We start from the raw sequence: 26,663 nt of genomic DNA, 5'->3' as shown, positions 1-26,663 counted from the left end.
TGGCCTACATGATCGCCTTGCAGCAGCAGTGATTCACCTCGGCGTCCGCCCATTCATTACCCTCAATCACAGGTAGGAAGTGGAGACAGGAAATCCACTCTTCACTAATTTTTTTGATCATCTGGCGCACTAGTAACTAGAATATACTGCACTAGGATGAACAGTGCACTCTTTAAAACCTATTAATGTATGCTAAACCGGAGTCATGATGACCAGCAATCTAGACGACTGGGAGCAATACAAGTCATTACAAATAATCTTTACAAGATGCCCGAGGTCACCAGGTCATCTAAAGGACAGAGAAAAGAGGGAATATAAAAAAATCGATCTTCATGACCGCAGACTCGTATAGATCCTAACCCTAAAGAGCAACTCACATCCATAATTTAAAATACACTGGAAGCCTCATTCAGTGTGCTGGCGGTTCCTACCTGCCACTCAAAACAAGCTGGAGATGAGAATTCTTTAGTGTCAACCGGTAAGGAACATGGGCATGGTGGAGAGTATTTTGTGGTATGCAGAAAGCCAGGTAGCGAGAGACGAACCAGTATTATAGATTTCTCTTAAAAGCAAGCTCCTACACGTTATTCATTAGTGTATTCACTACAGTATTGGCCTGTAGGAAAAATATTTTTTGACTTCTTATGCAGGATCAAAACTGTCATCTTCCCTTACTTAGATACCTCTTGAGCTGGCTTCTAGTGTGTTAGTGTGGTATGTTAGTGTTAGTATGTCTCTATCTTTTCCCTAGTCGTTGTTTCTGTAGGTCTGTCTTCATCTCCGTTTTCTGTATCTCTGTAGATTTATCAATCGGTCTCTCACTCTTTTTCTCTCGCTCTCTCTCTCTCTCTCTCTCTCTCTCTCTCTCTCTCTCTCTCTCCCTCTCTCTGTCTCGCGCGCGAGCGCAACAACCGCATTGATCGAACCACCTTTGTATTGCATCTGCTGTCATTGAATTTGCTCCTTCGAAAATTGTCCGGCAATTTTCTCTTCACAATAACCAATAAGGGACCTTCCAGACAACTTGGGTCGCAGACCAGGAAAATTTTGATCCCCTGGGACGTAGACCAGAACTGAATTATTTCCGCAATGAACAAACCAGAATTGCATTTATCGTTGTAGACCTAAACCAGTTAAATATTGGTCATTATGATTCAGATGTGTACTATATGAGTTAATCAGTGCTCATATCGGAATGTAGTTAGGACGTAGATCAGTACAATTAGGTCCATTAGGGCGTACATTAGGTCGCCACTGATCCTACCAGGTTTACTTATAGCCCTTAAGTGCAGAGTGGAGGCCATGTTTGATCTTTAACATAGATCTGGAATTCCTAAATATTAAGTGTTAAAACCAGTGAATTATATAACATAAGGAGTGTGGAGGCTCTATGCTTTGTCCTCGTCTCGCGAAACACACACCCACTACTATTCGGTACTCAATTACCTAGTAACCAGAGTTCGGGGATTACATTGCATAAAACGCTCGCTGCGTTAGGAAGTGACGTCATGAACACGGGCATCCAAGGTCGTACACACCGTCTCTGTTCACGTAGTAAAACATCTTTACGAAGTGTAAACTTAAGAGAAAAGAGGACATCTTTAGAGACAAGGCCGAGACTACGATTCATATTGGAAAAGTTGTAAACTTATTTTATTTACTTGCAGTGAATGTACATGGTAAATACTTTGTGTGTAAGCCAACAGGAAAGGCAATATATACAAAATGCTGATTACTCAAAGAATATAAGAAAGCAAATCCGACAATGTTGTGTTGCACGAAACAGAGCGTGAAAATGAAACGTATTGCAGAAGATAGTTTTTACATTCTGGTATGATTCGATAGATTTTAGATCTCCATGTTTTGACAGATTTTAGTTTAGAAGGAATGCCGAAACCTGGCTGTCCCTCAGCTGAATCAAAGTGAAGTGGCGGAAGAGACCAGTTCTCCAGAGGCAGCCAGATCAACAGGAATCGGCTCGACTGGGACAGAAAGTGTCAACAGTAGCCGGCTCTTTGCGATCCTCTAAAGTGCCTCACAGAACTCAAGACTCAAACAGCGTTTTCGTTGGAGTTTCTGTGATCAGAGTGAATGAATACAGTAACTGAAACAACGACCAAGCCACTAAAAATGGAGAATGTAACATATGGAGCATGGATTTTTAAAAAAACATTGTAAGTGCAGAAATGTGAGATATCCTGGACAAATGAAGTTATTCCTCCCTAAAATGGCGAACGCTGGCTAAAGTTCTTGGTAAGATTTTTCGTAGCAAAGCTAAAAACCGTCAAAAAATTATTTATTATAATTTGAAAAGGATTGTTTTAATATATTTGAAATTAACAAATTAGCATTGCTTATGTCATCGAGATGGAATTACAGCAAATATATGAGAATTGACTAAAAAGTGATGAGTTCACCTAGAACCGCAAAAAAATAGCCATGATTGATGCATGAAAAAAGTTTATAGATTAGAAAGAGAATTAAAATGGTTTGAATAGAGGATACTGAGAATTTCATGAATATGTGAAAGGAAAGAGTATGGACAGACTAGAATCTTGCGGATAACCAGTTACCGATGATAACTGATTTTCGGTGGAAAATCAATTTTTATCGTTGGTGTTGCTTTCTGGAACATAACACAAAATACAACATGTAACATTTAATGTACAATATACATTATGCAACATACAAAATTTATTAAGCTAAACAAGTTGGGGGTGTTGTTCAAATGCCCTATATGACATATGGAAATTATTACCCGAGGAGAGTTACATGTATAATGATGTACAAAGCAAAACAATTTCTTAGAAATACTATAAATAGTAAAACACATCTAAATTATTTTCCTTGTAAAAGCTTTTTCTTATTACTGGGGTTCTTGGAGGGATCTCGGAGAACTTTTAGGAGAGTATTGTGACGTAGACTGTTTAATGGGATTATTTTCACTATTTAATATTTACTTATTTTGGGTGTTATTCAATATACACAAACCAACACTTCTTCGCTACACATATCACGACCTTTTTCTACAAATTTCTTATTTCCTACAACCACACCAATCGCCACACACTATAATACCGCTTGCAATACGACGCTGTCTTCCAGTATGGATTAACGATAATCAATTACAAGCATTTAGATGCGCGAAATCAGGGAACCTACTTTAGACAAGAAGTGATTAACTGTGTATAATGGACACTCAGCTCCTCAATCGATAAAGGTGGCAAAATATTTTCTAAGATACAAGTGGTAAATAACAAAATAAAAACTGAAACAAGTCAATCAGTTCAAGACTTGGTTCGGCTCAACACAGAGAGCAAAATAATTTATCTAAAAGTAAGATCTACAGCGTTTCATATTTTCTCTGCAGTCGGCATTACCCCATTGAGATCCAATCTGAAATTGAAGTTAGCCGGCAACAAAGAAGCTAATAATTGTTAAAAGGTACTCATGGTATGTAAATATTGTTATTTATCTTTGGCAGCTTGCAAAAAAATATTAAGAGTTTGCAGAAATAAAATGGTCTACTATATTTTTACTGAGGCCGAAGTGTCGCATTACTCTGTCATACCCTGAGATCCGTCTCATAAACCATGCAACTCCACTTGACGGGTTACGACGTAAATGAGGCTTGTGCCTCGGGCCTTGTGAAGCTGAATTGAAAAATTTAGGAGACTGAGGTCGGGGAAAAGAGAAATACGAAACCACCCTGAATATTAATACTAACCATGGTTAGAGGAGTAAGTACCATTTCCTCAAATGTGTGTGTGGCTAATATTATGTATTAATACCTGCTAGGCTTTCACAACAATTCAAACAAATAAACAGTGCTTGGCACTGGACATTTTAATAATATTTATCCCCCAAAATACGGATAAGTTGCGGAGGGTTTTCTCGAATACCGACAAGAATTACAGCGGACATGAGCAATTTTTTTTTGCAGAAGGAACAATTCCATGGGAGATAAACATAAAGGATAATATTCTGTTAAAGCCAGCATTTCCGATGTCAATCCTCTTAACTTTATATGTAGAACAACATGCTCTGTAATATATATATCTAGTATTAAGAAACTTTTTTACTGTGTATTGTTTCGCATGTGAGAAAGTGAACCTGTGCTATCCGTAGTGTTATTGTGATTCCGTGATGGTTCAAATAAACCTGCATTCAGGTTTATTTGAGGCTTCTGGTGGAATCCTGTCCCCTTCAGTCCAGTCTCATACCAGGAACGATAATCTTACAGCTTTGAATGTTACATGGAATCACCTTCGTCATCTTTCTCTGCACATTTTCGATCACATTTATGTTCATCCTGTGTTGCGGAGAACAGAACTGAGCAGCGTAACCTAAACGTTAAAGAATAACTTTAAAATTTATTTTATTTGTACTTCTTGATATAAAGCAAATAGCTTTATTGCGAACACTTATGCAATGTTGTCATGGCTTTAAATTTCTGGTAATTAGATGTTCAGTTTTTTCCTTGCATTCACTTTAACTAAGATCTTCATTGTTTAGCTTATAAATTCCATAGTTATTTATTTTTCTTAGGATTAGAACCTTACACTCGTCTGCATTGAACTGCATCTAACTCTTCCCCGACCACAATATTAACCTATATAGGTCATCCTGTAAATTTCTAGTGTCCACATCAAAAATTATATGAAGCATATTTCAGTGTCATCGACAAACTTATGTCTCTATTTATATATTACCACATCAATACCATATATGTAGACTGTGAACAACAAGGGTACCAACAAGGATGCCCTGTGGGAAAACACTCGTATCAGTTAACCATTCTGATTTCTCCCGATTTAACATTATTATAAACTCTCTGTTGCCACTCGGCCAACCATGCCTCGACTAAGATATTATTCCCTGCTCCATTTGCCTTTACTCTTTTAGCCAGTCTCCTGTGTGTAACTTTATCAAAGGCATTACTGAAGTAAATAGTCACATTATCGTATTCTTTATATTGATCTACTGCCAAGGTTAGTAACTTCACCAGGCAAGAAAACCCCTTTGTAAAACCGTACTGAGATTCGTTGATCAGATTATGTCTTACAAGATGGCTTTGCATTACATCAGCAGTTCTTGGTTCATTAAAACTATCGCACAACTGAGGTTTTAATTTCTCAGTTTCCTCCCTATGAACTAGAACTTCATCCTTGAGAACTAAACCAATGTCTTTTACAATTCTTTACTCATATTCTAGAACTTTAACAGTGCTTTTGAAAGCTTACCGCACAAGCAACTGTTTCTTGTGTTCATTCACTTCACTGAAAATTTCTTGGTAATGTCACACAGGTCTACTTAACGGTCATTAGTCGGGTATTTATTTAGACTACATAGCACTATAAAGCCTAAATAGGTAATACGACAGTGACACATACCTGTGTTAACTTGGTGATTAGCAGCTTTCCCAAATAATATGAAATTAAGAATTTGTCTGCTGTTGGTAGTTGTCTGACTCGCTAACAGAATGATCATTTTCTGTCCTTATATTTCCTATTACTTTTCTCGTATTCAACTTAAATATGATCCTCAAGATCAATCCAATAATTCTGAAGCCCGAGATTCTTCACACACCTTACTTGTGCATTTCTCTCACACTGTTAGATACACGATTTGCCTAGCTTTGTAACTGGCTAGCGGCAACATTTACTATTCCTTAATGTTTTCTCCGAGCCGGTGCTGGTGGGGAGGAAGGAAACATGTATCTGGATGTGCTGAACACATCCTCCATGATGGCAGAGGTAAGTTGTGGCTGACGTCCCTGGAAAGAGAGAGGAGGAAGGGTGCAAAGTGTTTTAACTAGAGACGCATGAAGAACCAGGGCTGAATCACCCACAATCATGGAATGACACACTTAACAACATACTCGGCGAAGAGCTCACCTTGTTTGCTGTAGAGGTTCAGAGGATGTGTAGTGGTTGTCCATCTTTTTAACAGCATTTCATTGCTCCTTAGAGGCTCAAATGACTGTTCACAAGCCTGTCTGCATTTTCAAGTGCCTCTCTGTAATAATTTTTTATTAGCATTTTGGAATATTAAGATTGGCTATTTTCTCAACAGACGACTATTTAAAGTAAAACCCTAGCCTATCCTAACCAAATACGGTAAATCGGGAGATTTGCTGAATTAAATTAAATAGAGAAAATTTTATACTTCATCTGACGTATCTGCAACAGTAGTGACATATTGATTGTCTTTAAATAGTCAGAATATCGACTGTTTCTGAGGAAGAGGGACTGTTGGTGAAGGATATGCACAACTCTCCTTCTCCTGTTCCTCCTCCTCCTTCCATTTTTTCCCCTCCTGCATTTCACTCACAGTAAAAAACATTATTCTCACTCCCCATGCACAGATCTCTTCCTACTCCTCCTCCTGCTTCTCTTCCCCCCCCCCCCCCGTCAAATTTTTTCTCCTCTATTTTTCTTCTCACAGGGAAAAGCATTCTTCTCGGTTCCCACCCTCACACAACACAACATTTTCGTTAATCTTAATGAAGAAATAAAATGCGGAGCCTTGCCATCCAAAAACTTTTCACATGTAGTCACACAGACCAACATAACATTTTGGGCCGCATGATGGGCACAAAATAATGAAGCTGTGAGCAGACGCGAAACGGAAGAGGATTACAGAGGTCATATAGGAACTCCGTCAAATCCAACTCAGCGTTCTTGCATCTTTAAAATTAATGAGTATTTTTATATATTTCAATTTCTTTTCATAGCTAATCTGCACAAGACAATATGTAGAAACGATGTCTAGAATATTCAAGGACTAGATATACAAATTACAGAGCTTGTTCTGAGGATAAAGTTAAAATGATCGACTTGTCGGAGGTGTTTAATGTGTTAGCTTTAACTGAATGTTATCCTTTATGTGCATATCCTATGGAATTGTTTCTTCTGCAAGAAAATTGTTCACGTAAGTTGTAACTCTCGTGGGTATTCGAGAAAACCCTCCGCAGCTTATCTATCTTTTTGGGGATAAATTTAATTAAAATGTCCAATGCCAAGCTCGGTTTACTTGTTTCAGTTGTTACAGAAACTTAGCAGATGCTGATATTTAATATTAGCCAGAATTATTTGAGGAAATTGTACAATGTACATACTCCTCTTACCAAATACAGTATTAAATTGCAATGGAAATATAAACACAAATGCAGTATAATGTGATCCTTTATTGACAACGTTTCACCCACACAGTGGGCTTTTTCAAGTCACACACGGATCTACTGTGTGGGTGAAACGTTGTCAATAAAGGATCACATTATACTGCATTTGTGTTTATATTTCCATTGTGTCGGTATTTTATACCATTTATTTCCATTAAATTGCAATGATAAAATCGAGTGTCAACATTCTTTATTGAGGATGACATCTCGTATTTCTCTTTCCCCCGACCTAAGTCTCCTAAATTTTTCAATTCAGCTTCATAAGGGCAGAGGCACAAGCCTCGTTTACGTCGTAACCCGTCAAGTGGAGTTGCATGGTTTATGAGACGGATCTGAGGGTATGACAGAGTAATGCGATACTTCGGCATCAGTAAAAACATACTAGATTATTTTGATTCTGCAAATTCTTAATATTTTTTTTTCATAGCTACAGAAGCTAAATAAAATATTTTACTTACCATGAATGCCTATTAATATTTAATTGCTGTCGGACAATTTAACTGCAGACTGGATCCCAATAGGGTACTGCCGTCTACAGTCCACTTTCAGTGGAATTATCTTACACTGTGTGTTGAGCCGAGTCAAACCATGAAAAAAACCATACCCCCGGCCGGGATTGAACCCGCGGTCATAGAGTCTAGTGGCTAACGCGACGGGCTGGAGTTTTGAGACTCTATGACCGCGGGTTCAATCCCGGCCGGGGGTATGGTTTGTTTGCAATCGTGTCATTACGATTTCTTAAGTCAAGTCATGAACTGATGGACTTTAGTGTCACTGTCAGACTTTTTTGTTATTTACCACTTGTTCTTACAAAATACCGCTCCTTTATCAACTGAGTTGGGAGTCCATTATACACACTCTGTCAATTTTTGTCTAAAGTAAAATGAGAAACATCAAAGTGAAGAAGGTTAAAGGAGCGGATTTATAGTTAGGAAATTGATTCTCTGTTCTCTAGGATGAATGTACTTCACTGCTCATTGAAGATAAAGGTACTACTAATTCTTCTGCTCATAAAGGTAGGAATGTAGATAAATTGTACAAAGAACTAATAAACTAATAAATTAGATACATGTTCAACGGTTGGGTATTATTATTGTGGACACGTTTCGCCAGTGGCTTCATCAGTCCACTACAAAGAAAAATGGTGTAGATCAGAAGGAATTTGAGTTAATCAATTACTCAGCCTGGAGTCGATGTAATCAGGCCATCAGTCTTGAAAAGAATACAACATATGCACGAAGAGGGGCATATATATTTCAGTCAGGTGAAGTGAGGCAGGCGTAGCCGATATCATAATGGGCAACTTCACAGGTGGAAGTACGTCATGCCTATGGGCTAGGCAAGCGTAGAATTCCCTGCATCAAGATCCCAAGATGTTGCTGTGTCTCACAGGAATGTAGATAAATGGCTCAAAGAATCGACAAGTTGATAAATTACAAACATGTTCAACAATAAAAATCTTTATATTATAGTCAATGAAAAAAATTATCTATATTTATGTAAAAGAATTTTTTGGAGAAAAGTTTATTTTTTGAGAGAATTCGGCCTATTCGATAAGTTTGGCTTATTAGGCACGACATTCTGTATGTGTTTATATATATATATGTCGTGCCGAATAGGCAGAACTTGCGATATTGGCTTAAATAGCAACGTTCATCTTGCCATATAGGACAAGTGAAAATTTGTATATGCAATAATTTCGCCAAAATCATTCTGGACCTAACGAAAAAAATATATTTCACTCTGTTTGTTTAGTATTAAATTACTGTAAACAAATCTAAAATATATATAGTTGGGTTAGGCTAAAATAAATTGCTCTTGTTATAATAAGGTTAGGTAAGTTTTCTAAGATTCTTTTGGTGCAAAATTAAAATTTTTTACATTATCATTAATGAAAAAAATATATCTTTAAACGTATAAAAGAAAATTTCAGGAAGGGCTTTATTTTAAATGAGTTCTTGCTAATTGACCAGTTTTACATATTCGGCACGACATTATATATATATATATATATATATATATATATATATATATATATATATATATATATATATATATGTGTGTGTGTGTGTGTGTATGTGTCGTGCCGAATATTTAAAACTTGCGATTTTGGCTTAAATAGCAACGCTCTTCGTGCCGAATAAGGCAAGCGAAAATTTGTGCAAGCAGTACTATCGCAAAAATTATTCCGAACCTAACGAAAAAATATATTTTATTGTGTTTATTATTAAACTATTGTAAACTTATTATTACGAACACAGGTAATGTTAATGGCCTGTTGACCTGGTCGTAATGGGTTGGGAGCGAAAATAAACACAGCAGTAGTATTTAACTTATATTTTCCTTCAAATGTTTATATACAAATATGTACACTTAAGTACACTAGATACAAGAATGGAATATAAGTGTACCACACGGTGATAGAGGCAAAGACAGCAGCATGAGAGAGAGAACCGTGCTTCAACCAGTTAGAGGCGAGTCTGGTAAATGCTGACCACGAATGACATTACATCGTCTCAGCACTTGGCGGGCTCGTCTGTGATTGGTAAATGAAGCAAGGTACTGATTTAACGATGGGGCCCCTAAACATTGTTAAACCCTTAGGAGCCGGTTCGCTAGTTGGGAGGAAGCCTATATGGGAGTGTGTACATGCGCCTAATAAAGTGCAACGTACTCTTTGCATGCCACGCTTATCTAAAATATATTTAGATGGTTTAGGCTAAATTAAATTGCGCTTGTTATAATAAGGTTAGGAAAGTTATCTAAGGTTCTTTTGGTACAAAATTATTTTTATATGAAAATAAATTAAGAAAATATATCTTTAAACATATATGAGAAAATTTTTTTAGAAAGGCATAATTTTAAATGAGTTCTTGCTAATTGGCCCGATTTACCTATTCGGAACGACATATAAATTATATATATATATATATATATATATATATATATATATATATATATATATATATATATATATATATCATTTACAAAACTGCGGCAGGCCACCAGGGTTCGACCCCATGATACAGTTTGGTAAATGATTCAAAACCACTTGTTTCGTGGTTTCATTGCTATATAGACTGCTTGTGGAGGTGGGTATTCAAACAGTGGGCTGAAATTAATCCTTGAGCATACATCTGCCACGAGGGTTTTCGCAATAACAGACAAGCCTATTTCGCTAGGCTCACGTTGTTTGTGGGATCTATTGGTCAGATGGTAAGCTGACATGTACGTTGTGTGGCCTCTTGAGGCGGGACAGTGTGTTGTGGGGTCGAATCCTGGCCTGCTGCAGTTTGGCAAATGAATATATATATATATATATATATATATATATATATAGATAGATATATATATATATATATATATATATATATATATATATATATATATTACTATTAACACACTGGCCGATTTCCACCAAGGCAGGGTGGCCCGAAAAAGAAAAACTTTCACCATCATTCACTCCATCACTGCCTTGCCAGAAGGGTTTTACACTTCAGTTATAAAACTGCAACATTAACACCCCTCCTTCAGAGTGTAGACACTGTATTCCCATCTCCAGGACTAAAGTCCGGCCTGTCGGTTTCCCCGAATCACTTCACAAATGTTACTTTGCTCACACTCCAACAGCACGTCAAGTATTAAAAACCATTTGTCTCCATTCACTCTTATCAAACACGCTCACGCATGCCCGCTGGAAGTCCAAGTCCCTCGCACACAAAACCTCCTTTACCCCCTCCCTCCAACCTTTCCTAGGCCGACCCCTATTCCGCCTTCCTTCCGTTACAGACTGATACACTCTTGAAGTCATTTTGTTTCGCTCCATTCTCTCTACATGTCCAAACTACCTCAACAACCCTTCCTCAGCCCTCTGGACATCAGTTTTGGCAATCCCGCACCTCCTCCTAACTTCCAAACTACGAATTCTCTGCATTATATTCACATCACACATTGCCCTCAGACATGACATCTCCACTGTCTCCAGCCTTCTCCTCGCTGCAACATTCATCACCCATGCTTCACACCCATGTAAGAGCGTTGATAAAACTATACTCTCATACATTCCCCTCTTTGCCTCCAAGGACAAAGTCCTTTGTCTCCACAGACTCCTAAGTGCACCGCTCACCCTTTTCCCCTCATCAATTCTATGATTCACCTCATCTTTCATAGATCCATCCGCTGACACGTCCACTCCCAAATATCTGAATACATTCACCTCCTCCATACTCTCTCCCTCCAATCTGATATCCAGTCTTTCATCACTTAATCTTTTTGTTATCCTCATAACCTTACTCTTTCCTGTATTCACTTTTAATTTTTTTTTTACATACCCTACCAAATTCATCCACCAACCTCTGCAACTTATCTTCAGAATCTCCCAAGAGCACAGTGTCATCAGCAAAGAGCAACTGTGACAACTCCCACTTTATGTGTGATTCTTTATCTTTTAACTCCACGCCTCTTGCCAAGACCCTCGTATTTACTTCTCTTACAACCCCATCATAAATATATTAAACAACCACGGCGACATCACACATCCTTGTCTAAGGCCTACTTTACTGGGAAATAATCTCCCTCTTTCCTACATACTCTAACTTGAGCCTCACTATCCTCGTAAAAACTCTTCACTGCTTTCAGTAACCTCCCTCCTATACCATACACCTGCAACATCTGCCACATTGCCCCCCTATCCACCCTGTCATACGCCTTTTCCAAATCCATAAATGCCACAAAAACCTCTTTAGCCTTGTCTAAATACTGTTCACTTATATGTTTCATTGTCAACACCTGGTCCACACAACCCCTACCTTTCCTAAAGCCTCCTTGTTCATCTGCTATCCTATTCTCCGCCTTACTCTTAATTCTTTCAATAATAATTCTACCATACACTTTACCAGGTATACTCAACAGACTTATCCACCTATAATTTTTGCACTCTCTTTGGTCCCCTTTGCCTTTATACAAAGGAACTATGCATGCTCTCTGCCAATCCCCAGGTACCTTACCCTCTTCCATACATTTATTAAATAATAGCACCAACCACTCCAAAACTATATAACCACCTGCTTTTAACATTTCTATCTTTATCCCATCAATCCCAGCTGCTTTACCCCCTTTCATTTTACCTACTGCCCCATGTATATATACTGGAAGTGGAACAGAATTCTTCCTCCGTAAGCCATGCGTGTTGGAAGAGGCGACTAAAATGCCGGGAGCAAGGGGCTAGTATCCTCTTCTCCTGTATATATTACTAAATGTAAAAGGAGAAACTTTCGTTTTTCCTTTTGGGCCACCCCGCCTCGGTGGGATATGGCCAGTGTGTTGAAAGAATATATATATATATATATATATATATATATATATATATATATATTATATATATATATATATATATATATATATATATATATATATATATATATATATATATATATATATATATATATATATATGTTTGGTGCGTCATAATGAATCATGAACCCTATGAACATGTAAATATGGGTTCAAAATATTCATTTAAAATTAAAAAAAATAGTACATTACTACAAACCTAGTTAAAATACATTTCCGAACTTTAAGTAATTTAACTTTTCCTTAGATTAATACAAACATATTTTAAGATAATATATAGCGTAAGATCCCACCCACATTTATGTAGGAATGGTTTTTGTTCCTAATATATCCCACAAAGATCTCTGGTTAGAAATGGATCTTTAACTGAAAAAAATTAATTAATTCACCAAGTAAAAATTAAACTAGCGAGTGCTATCCAAAAAATTTTTACATCAACAAGGGGAACATACCAGGACTCCCAGTAAGACAAACAGCATTAGATCTTGGACTAAGAGATTCTGGGAACCCGTTTTGCTCTTCGTCCTTAATATTTATGTAAGTTGCAACACAACGGAGGATGACAAAGGGAAAAATAAGAAATGAGGTGAAATGAAAGGTGCAGTGAAAATGCTACAAAATATAAGGAATCAAATGAAACAGGATAACGTTATGGGGTTTGCAGTTTAAAAGCTTTTTATTATAAAGCTTTTCACTTTCTTCTTTATTTATACAATCCTAACTTTTGCCCTAGCAGTGTTAATTTTTCATAATAATTAAATCAAATCAGAAAGAACACTTGTACTCGTTATCTTGCTGGTTTTAGATGGTCCTTGATAATCTGTTTTTGTCGAAGAAATGGAAAATGAACTTTAATTCAAAGAAGTATAAATTAATGACCTTCAATTCTATTTGTAATTTAGCGTAAGAAATGGTTTTGGTCCACTAATGAATATGTTTAGAGATGTAGACAACACAAACACTACTCTCGTAGAATTCAAGGCACAGGACTGTGTGGACAACAAAATACGAGGCTGTGAATAGCAAGGCACAGGACTATGTGACCTGCAGTGCACGATGCAGTAAACAGCAAGACACTGCGCTGTGGAAAGCAAGGAAAAGTACTGTGATAACAGCACTGAACTGGGCTGCGTGAACAGTAGGCACGGGGCTGTGTGGACAAGGCGGGGGAATCTTCTCGAAAGAGGAGCTCTAGGCTGTGAGGAGAGCATGACTCTGGTCTATGTGGAGAGAGCATTAGACCAGGCTGTGAGTAGACACTGGGCTGTGTAAACAAGAAAGCACGGGTCTGTGTAGACAGTATGAGACAGGCCAGTGGTCAGTATGGTCTGAGGCTGTGGACAGTGAGACAGGAGTTTGTGGACAGCCGGGAATGGGACTTGGTAGAAAGTATCAGACTGGGCAGTCTGTACACGGGACTGTGTACAAAATGGCGCGAGGTATTGTGGACAGCTAGCCACTGGGCTGTGCGGACAGCAGGGTGTTGGGGTTCTTGGAGAGTAAAGACACAGGTGTGTAAGTTATGAGTCACTGGCTGTGTACAGCAAGACGCAGGTCTGTGTGAAGTCCATAGAATTGGAATTTGTGGAAAGCAAGAGCCTGGGATGTGTGGAAAGCTAATCACTTGGCTATGTGAACAGCAAGACTGGGCTTGTGGAGACCAAAAGAAATGGTCCTTTGAGGGGTTCTATTTCAAATTTCGAGATAAGTCTCTATCATCAAATTACTACTCAATCAGGTTGGCCTCAGCAGAGGGAAAATAATTGAAATTTATAATAATGAATAAATTAGAAGTCGTGAAGACCACAATTCAATTCATGTATCACAATATAGATTTACAAGGGGCGGTTCTTGACTAACACACTTGGTGAATTTCTGTAGGAAGGCATTTGAGGTAGTGGACCATGATGACCAATATGGCGTTATCTATATAAATTTCATTAAAGCTTGTAGTTAGAGACCTACACACAGAAGACTGTTACAGTGGCAGTACATGGTATTTGAGATAATGATCGCAAAGACCGAAGTATTGCTAACAAACAGACAGCCCCAGAATTAGCATAGAGTGAAACGAGAACGGGAGCCAGTCACAATTGGAATTTCACAAGGAACAGTTTTCAACTGATGCAGTTCTGATCTCCTTGCTGCAGAACGGATATAACTCTAAATGATACACAAGAGTGAGAAACACAGCCCCAGAACTGAATCGTATTTAATTAAGATATCATAAGTACTTTTATCCATATTAAAAGAATCACTATATTTTCTCCACACAGAAAAGGACGACGAAATTAATCCACTATATAAAGAATCAAACATACAAAGATGCAGATTCCTGAAGGTACGTTCTTGATACATACAATGAAGAGAGATATGATTAAATATGGAAATGAAATACAGGTATAAATATAAATATACTGCTGAAAATTTTTAATCAATAAAGGGATGTAAACAATGTAATCAAGCCTGAAAATTTTTGATTAAGATTGAGCATAGAAAAATACTGATTCTATAGAGCTGTAGATGAGTGGAACAATCATCAAGCTAGCACCTTGACTAACTTCAAATATAGGTTAATTATATGATTGACAAGGGTTGGGTTTGAGAAAGACCTGCTTAGAATGGCTAGTCAACATATTGCAGTGGTCCTTTATTTTTTGTTCTTAGTTCAACATACAACCACCAGAGTTCACAGTCAAAGATAGAGGGAAGAAGTTCACTCTTGAAGTATTCCATGAACTTTTTAGCTATGTAATAATGTTGGTAGAATTACCGACAATATACTAGGTAAAAGGACACAAGTTCAACTAATGTGACATTTTTATGGAAAATTAAAAATTTCCTGGATGAACCTCATTAGATACATACCAGTAAATGGTAACAAAGATAATTATACTTTATCAAAGTTACTGAGATAAGTAGGAATTTTAGGACATTCTAGGTTACAAAAAATGTTCCCCTTCGATACCTAATCCACTCTTTATCTCCACAAGTCACTTTGGACCTATATTAATTTCAAATGAAATATACATCACCAGGAATTCCAGTAAACATTAATATAAATATGTGGACTGTATGTTAAATTTAATGAATGATATATATATATATATATATATATATATATATATATATATATATATATATATATATATATATATATATGTACAATGAAGGAGAATTTATAATAACACTCACCAATTTGTCTGGAGATTACTTGGTGTGTCATACACAAACCCCTGCCTAAAATATGAAGAAAATACTGGCCAGAATTCCAATATAAATAGACATGACTTTGCTGGGGTTCCTTGACTGTCCTGTCCACTCGCCTTCTCAAGTTATGCAGGACTGCAAATCCAACAATTTCGGCTCCTATTTGAGAGGTTTTAAGCACAATATAATCTCTAGAGCGACGAAAATTATGCACATTTCACTCGCGTGCCTTCAACCCAGTTCAAAAACAATGGCGTCTCTCCCCAGCGACGCTCACCAATTTCGCTGGTTCTTTATTTATTTACAAATTAATTTTTATTACCTACAATATATTCCATCAATTTAGATACAAAATACACTGCATTTTCGGAATATATACATTATTTCCACAATTTTATTGTGGCAACGTTTCGCTCTCCAGGAGCTTTATCAAGCCGTTACCGTGACGGCTCGACAAATCTCATGGAAAGCAAAATGTTGCCACAGTAAAATACACTTGTATCCTTTTACCTAGCATATTAGCTACAACAGGCGTTAAAGGAGAGCCTACTGTTAAAGGGGAGGCGTATTGTTAACGGGGAGCCTATAAGCAGCCCACATACTTGACAATAGAAACGTCTCTGATGAACAAATAATTCACTGAGATTTAGGACCTTTTCGTAGGATACAGTAATATTTTGATCCCTTTCAGAGAACTTTCGTTACAGAAATTAAAATTTATATCAAGATTGGTGGACTGAACACATCTACTCAAGGCTGAGGGACTGATTGCCTCAAACTCCTCCTCTTATTCTACCTTTTTCTGCAGTGGACTGAAGCCACTGTGTGGCGAAACGTTTCCAGAAGAGAGATACCCAAATGTTGCAGAAGTGACTCCTTTATCAAAATTATAATTATAATACCAAAACAGTAAGCTAAAGAAAACCTTGGTTTCCTCTTCCTCCCACTTCTATATTTCTACCATTTTAATTGTGGAATTATTTCTTTTTCTGCTGTTAATGTCACAATAACCACAGTAACTTAAAGGTTTGAATTAAGCACCTTTGGGCTCTATTTCTCAAAATATTTACGTTTAGGTATTTTTTTTCCAAAGTCCTATGATGCAACAGAGTTTTCCGTTGAAGAATAAGATACTTATGCTACATATAGGGAATTTTCACTGAGGAAACGTTTCGCCACACAATAGCTTCATCAGTCCAATAGAAAGAAGAACGGTGTACAGAGAGGAGTTTGAGGTAATCAGTCACTCAAAATTGATGGACTGATGACATCGACTCCAGGCTGAGGGACTGATTACCTCAAACTCATCCTCTCTTTGCACCGTATTTCTTTGTATTAGACTGATGAAACCCACTGTGTGGCTAAACGTTTTCTCAATAAAGATTCCCATATGTTGCTTAAGTGTCTCATTCTTCAACTTGTCAGTTTTCTAAACCATTTATCACAGCCTTTATCGTGTACCCACAACATTTGTCAATTTAAATGATAATTGTGAACCAAATTTAAGCAGCCTATTCGAGTTGCTGGATGAAAACTTGGCATTTTCAATTAGATTTTTTTAAGAATAATGCCTAGAATTGTTAGCATTATCGCTAAACATGTCCAGCGTATGGTAAATGGGAGTTACCGAGGTTTGATCCGAGGAAGGGGACGGTAGCTCCAGTTTCTAGGGTAAAAACTATGAAAAATGGAATCCTGTTGTAAGGGCAGTACTCGTGATATGTAGAGTGTCTTCCTGTTTTCGAGTCTCTGGAAAAATTTTATTTTTAACATTATTGTATATTTTGGAAGCAGAGTAATATAGCCTAATATGTAAGTATTAGAAAAGCAAATTTCGATAACTTGTTTGCCATTAAATCCATTACGCCTGCAAAAACACAATCCAAATCGTTATATGATTCAGGTTTTAATAACAGTTTTCTGTTTGATCTCGCAGAAGCCAAGTGCCAGTAACTGGTCGATAACCCAATAACAATTAATTTGGTGGCGCAAAAATTATCAATTATGCCCTCAATTCACAGCGCAACTGGAATAACTAGACCGGCTTTTTATTAGTATAGATAACGGAATAAGCGACGATATAAAGAATCAACAAAGCTTTTCAGAAACATCACCTGTGTGATTACAGAGGAACAGTGTATCATTCCTCTCTGTTAATGACTGTACAATAAGTGTAGTTTCTTCTCGATAACAAAGCAATATTATATATAAAAATGATAAGTAGTTTCAAATCAATAAATTAATAATGCCAGCGAGCATATAATGTCAATAATCCACAACAACTCAATCTGAAGACCACATTACTATGCCAGGTGATAGGTTAACTTTTAAATGTTGATTAAGTGTAAAGAGTATAGTGGAAATTATTTGTGAAAATTATATAGTAATCATAATAGTAGTGAAGATAACATACAGCGCCAAGACAATGTGCAACTTGGCGCCCAGCCTGGTCAGTGGGCACATATACTGATGAATAAAACCTGAGCCTCTTTACGAAGGAGACTTTTATCGAGTTAGTGACTTCATCAGTCCAATTCGGAGAATAATTCTTGGGAAGACATGAGTTAAACCCTATTTTTTTAGCTGCCGCAGCTAGGTAGTTTCATCTTTATTCAAACTCCGCATTTTGGTGAGTGACCTGCCCCTAAGCTGGGATCAAGCATTGGTACCAGGCATCGCTCATTCTCTCGACTTCGGAGTCAACACCTCCACGGTCTCTCTTGACCTGACGACCCCTGACCGGCACCTGAAGAGTCAAATACATGCAGCATAAACAAGTTCTTGTTTCACCGTTGTAGACGTCTCATACTACCATACTAAGATAATTGCTTACCTACTATACGACTCTGTCGGTTCTCAGCGCTTGGCCGACTCGCACTACACTTGGGCTTCAAGTAATCTCTCAATTTACTGTGGTTCCTTGCAAGTCCTCTACCCTGTGCCAGTGAGTTTATCCTGAGAACTCAGAATCAACTGGTTACAGATTGTGGGCCTCCTGCGTTGGTGGTAGCTTAGTGCCCAGACCAGAGATACAGGGAGAAAAGTCTTATTCTTTATCTCTGTCTTACCAATGTACTGAGACATACGTTTCATACATGTATATTGATATATAATAAACGATTGTAGAGTGTTAGGGACCAAATCTTTGAATTTAAAAACAACAACTGTAAAGTACAGTCATTTCTAAGGATAATGCAAGAACATTGTGCATAAAATTCCTTAAACAAATCATTTAACCAGTTTCTAATATTGTAATTAAAATTTCCTTATAGTGCTTGTCCTCTTATCTGAAAGGAACCTTTGGTTTGATCTTGGATTGTACAAGTTTTTATTTATGAAAAATATTATACAGACTGATGTGTGCACGATAATTAGAGAATGCGTTTCCATGTATATCACATATAAAGGACTGAATATGGGCTGTACAGGTTCTAATTTGCTAATGTAATTGATAAACATTGGGAGAGCTAATGTGTTGGTTATTATATGATAATTTGTGAGTTTTCTATCTGATCAGCTTCAACACTGATGACTTGAGAATGCAGCTTTTGAGTGTCTTTAAACGTGAAGTGCTAGTATGAATCTGAATACTGGTCATTGTGCTATAACTTAAATGTGGCTATTCTGATTGGCTTGAAAATTTGGAAGCTGGTGTGCCTTAATGGAAAGTTAGAATTGTTTCTGGGATGTGTAAGTTCCATTTTCCATGAAAATTGAAGAAATTCTGATATAAGATTTCATGCAGTAACTTGTGAATGCCACTTACGATTAGCTTGAAATCTCCATTGCTGATATTTAACTGCATTAGAAATTTTTACGGTCTCCATTATGCCTCATGCATGCAGTTAGGTAGAGGCTGCTGGGCTTATATGATATGAAAATACGCTTCTTGGATCGCACAGCGACGGAATCACTTGACTTGATGCCGGTTAGGGGAGCCGCTGAGGACCGCTCTACCGATATCAAGGAACCTATTTTGTAGGATTAGTGTTAAGTTCCAGTTCATTATCTCATGCACTCTGAAGATTTCACGAGGAGGAGACTAATACTAATCCTGAAATAACGACTAATTATTGTGTCTGATACAAGGGGATCCCGAGGCAAGTGCAGGAGATCCCTGGATGCATTTTGTGATATGGTCGTATGGATGCGTCAGCACCAGTAATAAAATTATTAAATATATGTAAAATGCGCCTCACCTCGTTAACAGTAGAGGATCAGTGTAACGAGAGAAAACCTTCATATTAATTATGATTTGGTTTCAAAATAGTTATTTTCATTTTTTTTTATATATTACTTATTATATTTTGTTTGCAACATATTATTTGTTTTTTGTGCAACATGAAACTCATAACGTTTGCAATAATTATAACCATTGAATATGAAATAAAAATGTATGATCGCAGGTCGACTGAATATATGATTTAAAAAAAGGAGGATGAGAGAGAGACCAAAAAGAGAAAAAAAAAGAGGATGAGAGAGAGACCAAAAAGAGGAAAAAAAAGAGGATGAGAGAGAGACCAAAAAGAGGAAAAAAAAGAGGATGAGAGAGAGACCAAAAAGAGGAAAAAAAAGAGGATGAGAGAGAGACCAAAAAGAGGAAAAAAAAGAGGATGAGAGAGAGACCAAAAAGAGGAAAAAAAAGAGGATGAGAGAGAGACCAAAAAGAGGAAAAAAAGAGGGTGAGAGAGAGACCAAAAAGAGGAAAAAAAAGAGGATGAGAGAGAGACCAAAAAGAGGAAAAACAGGAGGATAAGAGAGAAACCCAAAAAGGTAAAAAAGTTGAAGGTGTGGCTGAGATGAGTGTCAGTAGAAGAGCGAGAAAAGGCGATATGTAGGTAAAACTAAGGGAGAAAAAAAAAGAAAAGAGGGAGGGGAGAAAGGAGGGAAACAAAATCTAATTCATGTATTCATTTGTAAGAACTGTGCATTCTTTCAGTCTTGTTGTCGGACAAAAGAGAAATGCCAGTTTATGAATGCTCAAGGAAGATAATGAGTGTGGTTGGAACCGTCTTTTTATACCTCTCGAGATGGAGAAAATCTTTTCAGGAGCTTCCAACGTATATCTGCTTTTCTCTTGTTTATTGCAGACGAAAATTATTACTGCAAAAAATTCTGCATTTAACACATGCCGGGAATGTGAAATGTGCTTCGATTTAGAAAATTTTGTATCGTGCGCGCACGCATGCACACACACACACACACACACACACACACACACACACACAGCTATGGATCGACCCCTGTAACCACAACTAGGTGAGTACAACTAGGTGAGTACACACACACACACACACACACACACACACACACACACACACACACACACACACACACTCACACACACAAGACTAGTCTCGGAGCTAAGGGATATGTCCTACGAGGAGAGGTTATAGGAAATCGACCTAGCGACACTTGAAGACAGGAAAGATAGGGGGGACATGATAATGACATAAAATACTGAGAGGAACTGATAAGGTTGACAGAGGCAGGATGTTCCAGAGATGGGGCACAGCAACAAGGGGACACAGTTGGAAGTTGAAGACTCAAATGAATCACAGGGATGTTAGGAAGTATTTCTTCAGTCACAGAGTTGTCAGTGAGTGGAATAGTCTGGGAAGTGATGTAGTGGAGGCAGGATCCATACATAGCTTTAAGAAGAGGAATGATAAAGCTCATGGAGCAGGAAGAGTGACGCAGTAGCGACCAGTGAAGAGGCGGGGCCAGGAGCTATGAATCGACCCTTGCAACCACAACTAGGTGAGTACACACAGACAGACAGACAGACACACACACACACACACACACACACACCCACACACAGGAGAGCAGAATAACCCAGGAACAGGTGAAAGGACAAGCACACCCCCCAGAAACACCTGTAGAAGGACTCCAGCCACGACACCCCGAAGGCTACTGAACAATCCAAACCAACCATCACACACCGATCCCTCTGTTCCCACCCCCCGCCCCACGAACCCTACCCCTACAGCAACCCCCTATGGGAGCTCTTCCTCCACCTCCACTGCAACCCCCCACAGGCCCCCACCAGGGCTCCTGCTCTCCCAACCCCAGTATTCCCCCAGGACCACAGTTACAGTATTAGAACAGAAGTTGAAGGTTTGGTACACAAATGCGGATGGATTAACGAATAAATATGAGGAATGGCAAGAAAGAATCAATGAGAAGTCCCCAGACGTCATAGCAGTTACAGAAACAAAACTCACGGAGACAATAACAGATGCAATCTTCCCACCAGGATACCAGATCATGAGGAAAGATAGAAGGGGCAGAAGGGGAGGGGGGGTTGCTCTGCTCGTAAAAAACCGATGGAAATTCGAGAAAATGGGAGGCATAGACGAGACAGGAGAAAGGGACTACATAGTAGGTACACTTCAGTCTTGGGAGCACAAGGTGGTCATTGCAGTGATGTATAATCCACCACAGAAGTGCAGGAGGCCAAGAGAGGAATATGAAGAGACCAACAGAGCAATGGTGGACACACTTGCTGACGTGGCAAGAAGAGCTCACTCCAGCAGAGCAAAGTTGCTGGTTATGGAGGATTTCAACCACAGGGAGATTGACTGGGAAAACCTGGAGCAACATGGGGGTCCCAAAACATGGAGAGCCAAGATGTTGGATGTGGTGTTGCTGGAAAACCTAATGCACCAACATGTTAAGGACACTACCAGAGTGAGAGGGGAGGATGAACCAGCAAGATTGGACCTTGTGTTCACCCTGAGCAGTTCAGACATTGAGGACATCACATATGAGAGTCCCCTAGGAGCTAGTGACCACGTGGTTCTGTGCTTTAAATACATAATCGAGTTGCAAGTGGAGAGAGTAACAGGAGTTGAATGGGAAAAGCCAGACTATAAAAGAGGGGACTACATAGGATTGAGCAGATTCCTGCAGGAGGCTCCGTGGGACAGAGAACTGGCAGGAAAGCCAGTAAATGAAATGATGGAATATGTAACAACAAAATGCAAGGAGGCAGTGGAAAGGTTTATTCCCAAGGGCAACAGAAACAATGGGAAGACCAGGACGAGCCCCTGGTTTACCCGACGGAGTAAGGAGGAAAAAACAAAGTGCAATAGAGAATGGAAAAAGTACAGAAGGCAGAGAACACATGAAAATAGGGAGATTAGTCGCAGAGCCAGGAACGAGTATGCACAGGTAAGGAGGGAGGCCCAGCGACAGTATGAAAATAACTTAGCATCGAAAATCAAGACTGATCCGAAACTGTTGTATAGCCACATCAGGAGGAAGACAACAGTCAAAGACCAGGTGATCAGACTGAGGACAGAAGGTGGAGAACTCACAAGAAATGATCAGGAGGTATGTGAGTAGCTAAACAGGAGATTTAAGGAAGTTTTTACAGTAGAGGCAGGAAGGGCTCTGGGAAGACAGCACAGAAGGGAACATCAAGAGGGAATATACCAACAAGTGTTGGATGACATACGAACAACCGAGGAGGAGGTGCATAAGCTGCTAAGTGACCTTGATACCTCAAAGGCGATGGGACCGGACATCTCCCCATGGGTCCTTAGAGAAGAAGCAGAGATGTTGTGCGTGCCCCTAACCACAATCTTCAACACATCCCTTGAAACTGGGCAACTACCTGAGAAATGGAAGACAGCAAATGTAGTCCCCATATTTAAGAAAGGAAACAGAAATGAGGCACTAAACTACAGACCTGTCTCTCTGACATGTATTGTGTGCAAAGTCATGGAGAAGATTATCAGGAGGAAAGTGGTGGAACACCTGGAACGGAACAAGATTATAAATGAAAACCAGCATGGGTTCATGGAATGCAAATCCTGTGTCACAAACCTTCTGGAGTTTTATGACAAGGTAACAGAAGTAAGACACGAGAGAGAGGGGTGGGTTGATTGCATTTTTCTAGACTGCAGGAAGGCCTTTGACACAGTTCCCCACAAGAGATTAGTGCACAAGCTGGAGGGTCAAGCGCATATAACAGGGAGGGCACTGCAATGGATCAGGGAATACCTGACAGGGAGGCAACAACGAGTCATGGTACGTGAAGAGGTATCGCAGTGGGCGCCTGTGATGAGCGGGGTCCCACAGGGGTCAGTTCTAGGACCAGTGCTATTTTTGATATGTGCGAACGGCATGATGGAAGGAATAGACTCTGAAGTGTCCCTATTCGCAGGATGAGGCAGGACTGTAAAGAGACCTGGACATGCTGGACATGTAGTCCAGAAACTGGCTTCTCGAATTCAACCCTGCCAAATGAAAAGTCATGAAGATTGGGGAGGGGCAAAGAAGACCGCAGAGTATAGGCTAGGTGGACAAAGACTACAAACCTCACTCAGGGAGAAAGACCTTGGGGTGACCATAACACCGAGCACGTCACCGGAGGCACACATCAACCAAATAACTGCTGCAGCTTATTTGCACCTGGCAAACCTGAGAATAGCGTTCCGATATCTTAATAAGGAATCGTTCAAGACACTGTACACTGTGTATGTTAGGCCTATATTGGAGTATGCAGCACCAGTCTGGAACCCACACCTGGTCAAGCACGTCAAGAAGTTAGAGAAAGTACAAAGGTTTGCAACAAGGCTAGTACCAGAGCTCAGGGGAATGTCGTACGAGAAAAGGTTGAGGGAAATCGGACTGACGACACTGGAGGACAGAAGGGTCAGGGGAGACATAATAACGACATACAAGATACTGCGGGGAATAGACAAGGTGGACAGAGATAGGATGTTCCAGAGAGGGTACACAGAAATTAGGGGTCTCAACTGGAAGCTGAAGACTCAGACGAGTCACAGGGACGTTAGGAAGTATTTCTTCAGAGTCGTCAGGAAGTGGAATAGCCTAGCAAGTGAAGTAGTGGAGGCAGGAACCATACATAGTTTTAAGAAGAGGTATGACAAAGCGCAGGAAGCAGAGAGGAAGAGGACCTAGTAGCGATCAGTGAAGAGGCGGGGCCAGGAGCTGAGTCTCGACCCCTGCAACCACAATTAGGTGAGTACACACACATGGAGCACCTGGAACTGAGCAATATTATAAACGACAACCAGCACGGATTCATGAAAGGCAAATCCTGTGTCACAAACCTACTGGATTTTTATGACAAGGTAACAGAAGTAAGACACGAGAGAGACGGGTGGGTTGATTGCATTTTCTTGAACTTCAAGTGCTCCAGTTCCCCAAATTAAGCCTGAATACCTTCCACATCCCCCCCCCCAGGCGCTGTATAATCTTCCGGGTTTAGCGCTTCCCCCTTGATTATAATAATAATCTTGAACTTCAAGAAAGCCTTCGACACAGTTCCTCGCAAGAGATTAGTGCAGAAGCTAGAGGATCAGGCACGTATAACAGGAAGAGCACTGCAATGGATAAGAGAATACCTGACAAGGAGGCAACAACCAGTCATGGTACGTGATGAGGTATCACAGTGGGCGCCTGTGACGAGCGGGGTCCCACAGGTGTCAGTCCTAGGACCAGAGCTATTTTAAGTATATGTGAATGATATGATGGAAGGGATAGACTCGGAAGTGTTCCTATTCGCTGATGATGTGAAATTAATGAGAAGAATTAAATCAGATGAGGATCAGGCAGAGCTACAAAGAGACCTGGACAGACTGGACTCGTGGTCCAGCAACTGGCTCCTCGAACTTAACCCCGTCAAATGCAAAGTCATGAAGATCGGGGAAGGGCAAATAAGACTAGTCTGGCAAGTGATGTAGTGCAGGCAGGAACCATACATACTTTTAAGACGAGGTATGATAAAGCTCATGGAACAGGGAGAGAGAGGACCTAGTAGCGACCAGTGAAGAGGCGGGGCCAGGAGCTGAGTCTCGACTCCTGCAACCACAATTAGGTGAGCAAATAGGTGAGCACACACACCAGGAGCTGAGACCCTTTCATCCACATATAGGTGAGCGCTCGCGTGCGCGCACACACACACAGACGAAGTAAAGCTAATGCGGAGAATTCAACCTGATGTGGATCAGGTAGGATTACAAAGAGATCTGGACAGGCTGCAAGCCTGGTCCAACAACTGACTCAGTGAGTCTAACCCCACCAAGTGCAAAGTCACGATGACTGGGGAAGGTTAAAGAAGACCGCAGAGTACAGGATAGGTACGGGGGGGGGGGGGTAAAGACAGCAAGCCTCACTCAGGAAAAAAGATCTTGGGATGAGTATAATACCGAGCACATCTGAGGCGCACTTCAACCAAATAACTAATGCAGCATATGGGTGCCTGGCAAACCTAAAAATAGCGTTTCGACACCTGAGTAAAGAATCGTTCAAGACTCTGTAGAACGTATACGTCAGGCCCATATTGGAGTATACAACATCAGTATGGAACCCATACCTGGTCAAGAATAATGTGTCCCACGACTAGAGGTTAACGGAAATCAACCTTACGGCACTGGAGGACAGGAGGGATGGAGGGGGACATTATAACGACAAGATGGATAGGGACAGGATGTTTCAGAAGTGGAACTATCAGTAAAGTGATGTAGTGGTGGCAGGATCAATACATAGCTTTAAGAACAGATACGATAAAGTTCATGGAGCAGGGAGAGAGTGGACCTAGCAGCGACCAGATGGGTGAGTACACACATATACACACACTTGCGGCAGTAACAGCTAGCAACAGTTTTCCTTGTATTTAGTGTTGTAGGTCATTTTTATGAGTTTGTCATCTGCCAATGTACACTTTAGAGTCAGGGTACAACTCCTCAATAGTATAACAAAGTCAGAAAAGTGTGACAAAGTCAAAAATTTCAAAAGTTAATTTAAGAATTCCGGTTCTACTAGAAGTGTGAGGGTTATCAGAGGCCTGATGCCAGTCACCTGGTGTTGTCAGAAGTAATCAGAAAACAAGTTATTATCAGCAGGTTAAGGTTGTGACCACTAAACAGGAGAAAGTGCGTAT

Source organism: Cherax quadricarinatus, chromosome 19, assembly GCF_038502225.1.
Source record: "Cherax quadricarinatus isolate ZL_2023a chromosome 19, ASM3850222v1, whole genome shotgun sequence".
NCBI classification, from domain to species: Eukaryota; Metazoa; Arthropoda; class Malacostraca; order Decapoda; family Parastacidae; genus Cherax; species Cherax quadricarinatus.
The sequence above is the reverse complement of the archived record's forward strand: the minus strand, read 5'-3'. Positions refer to the sequence as shown.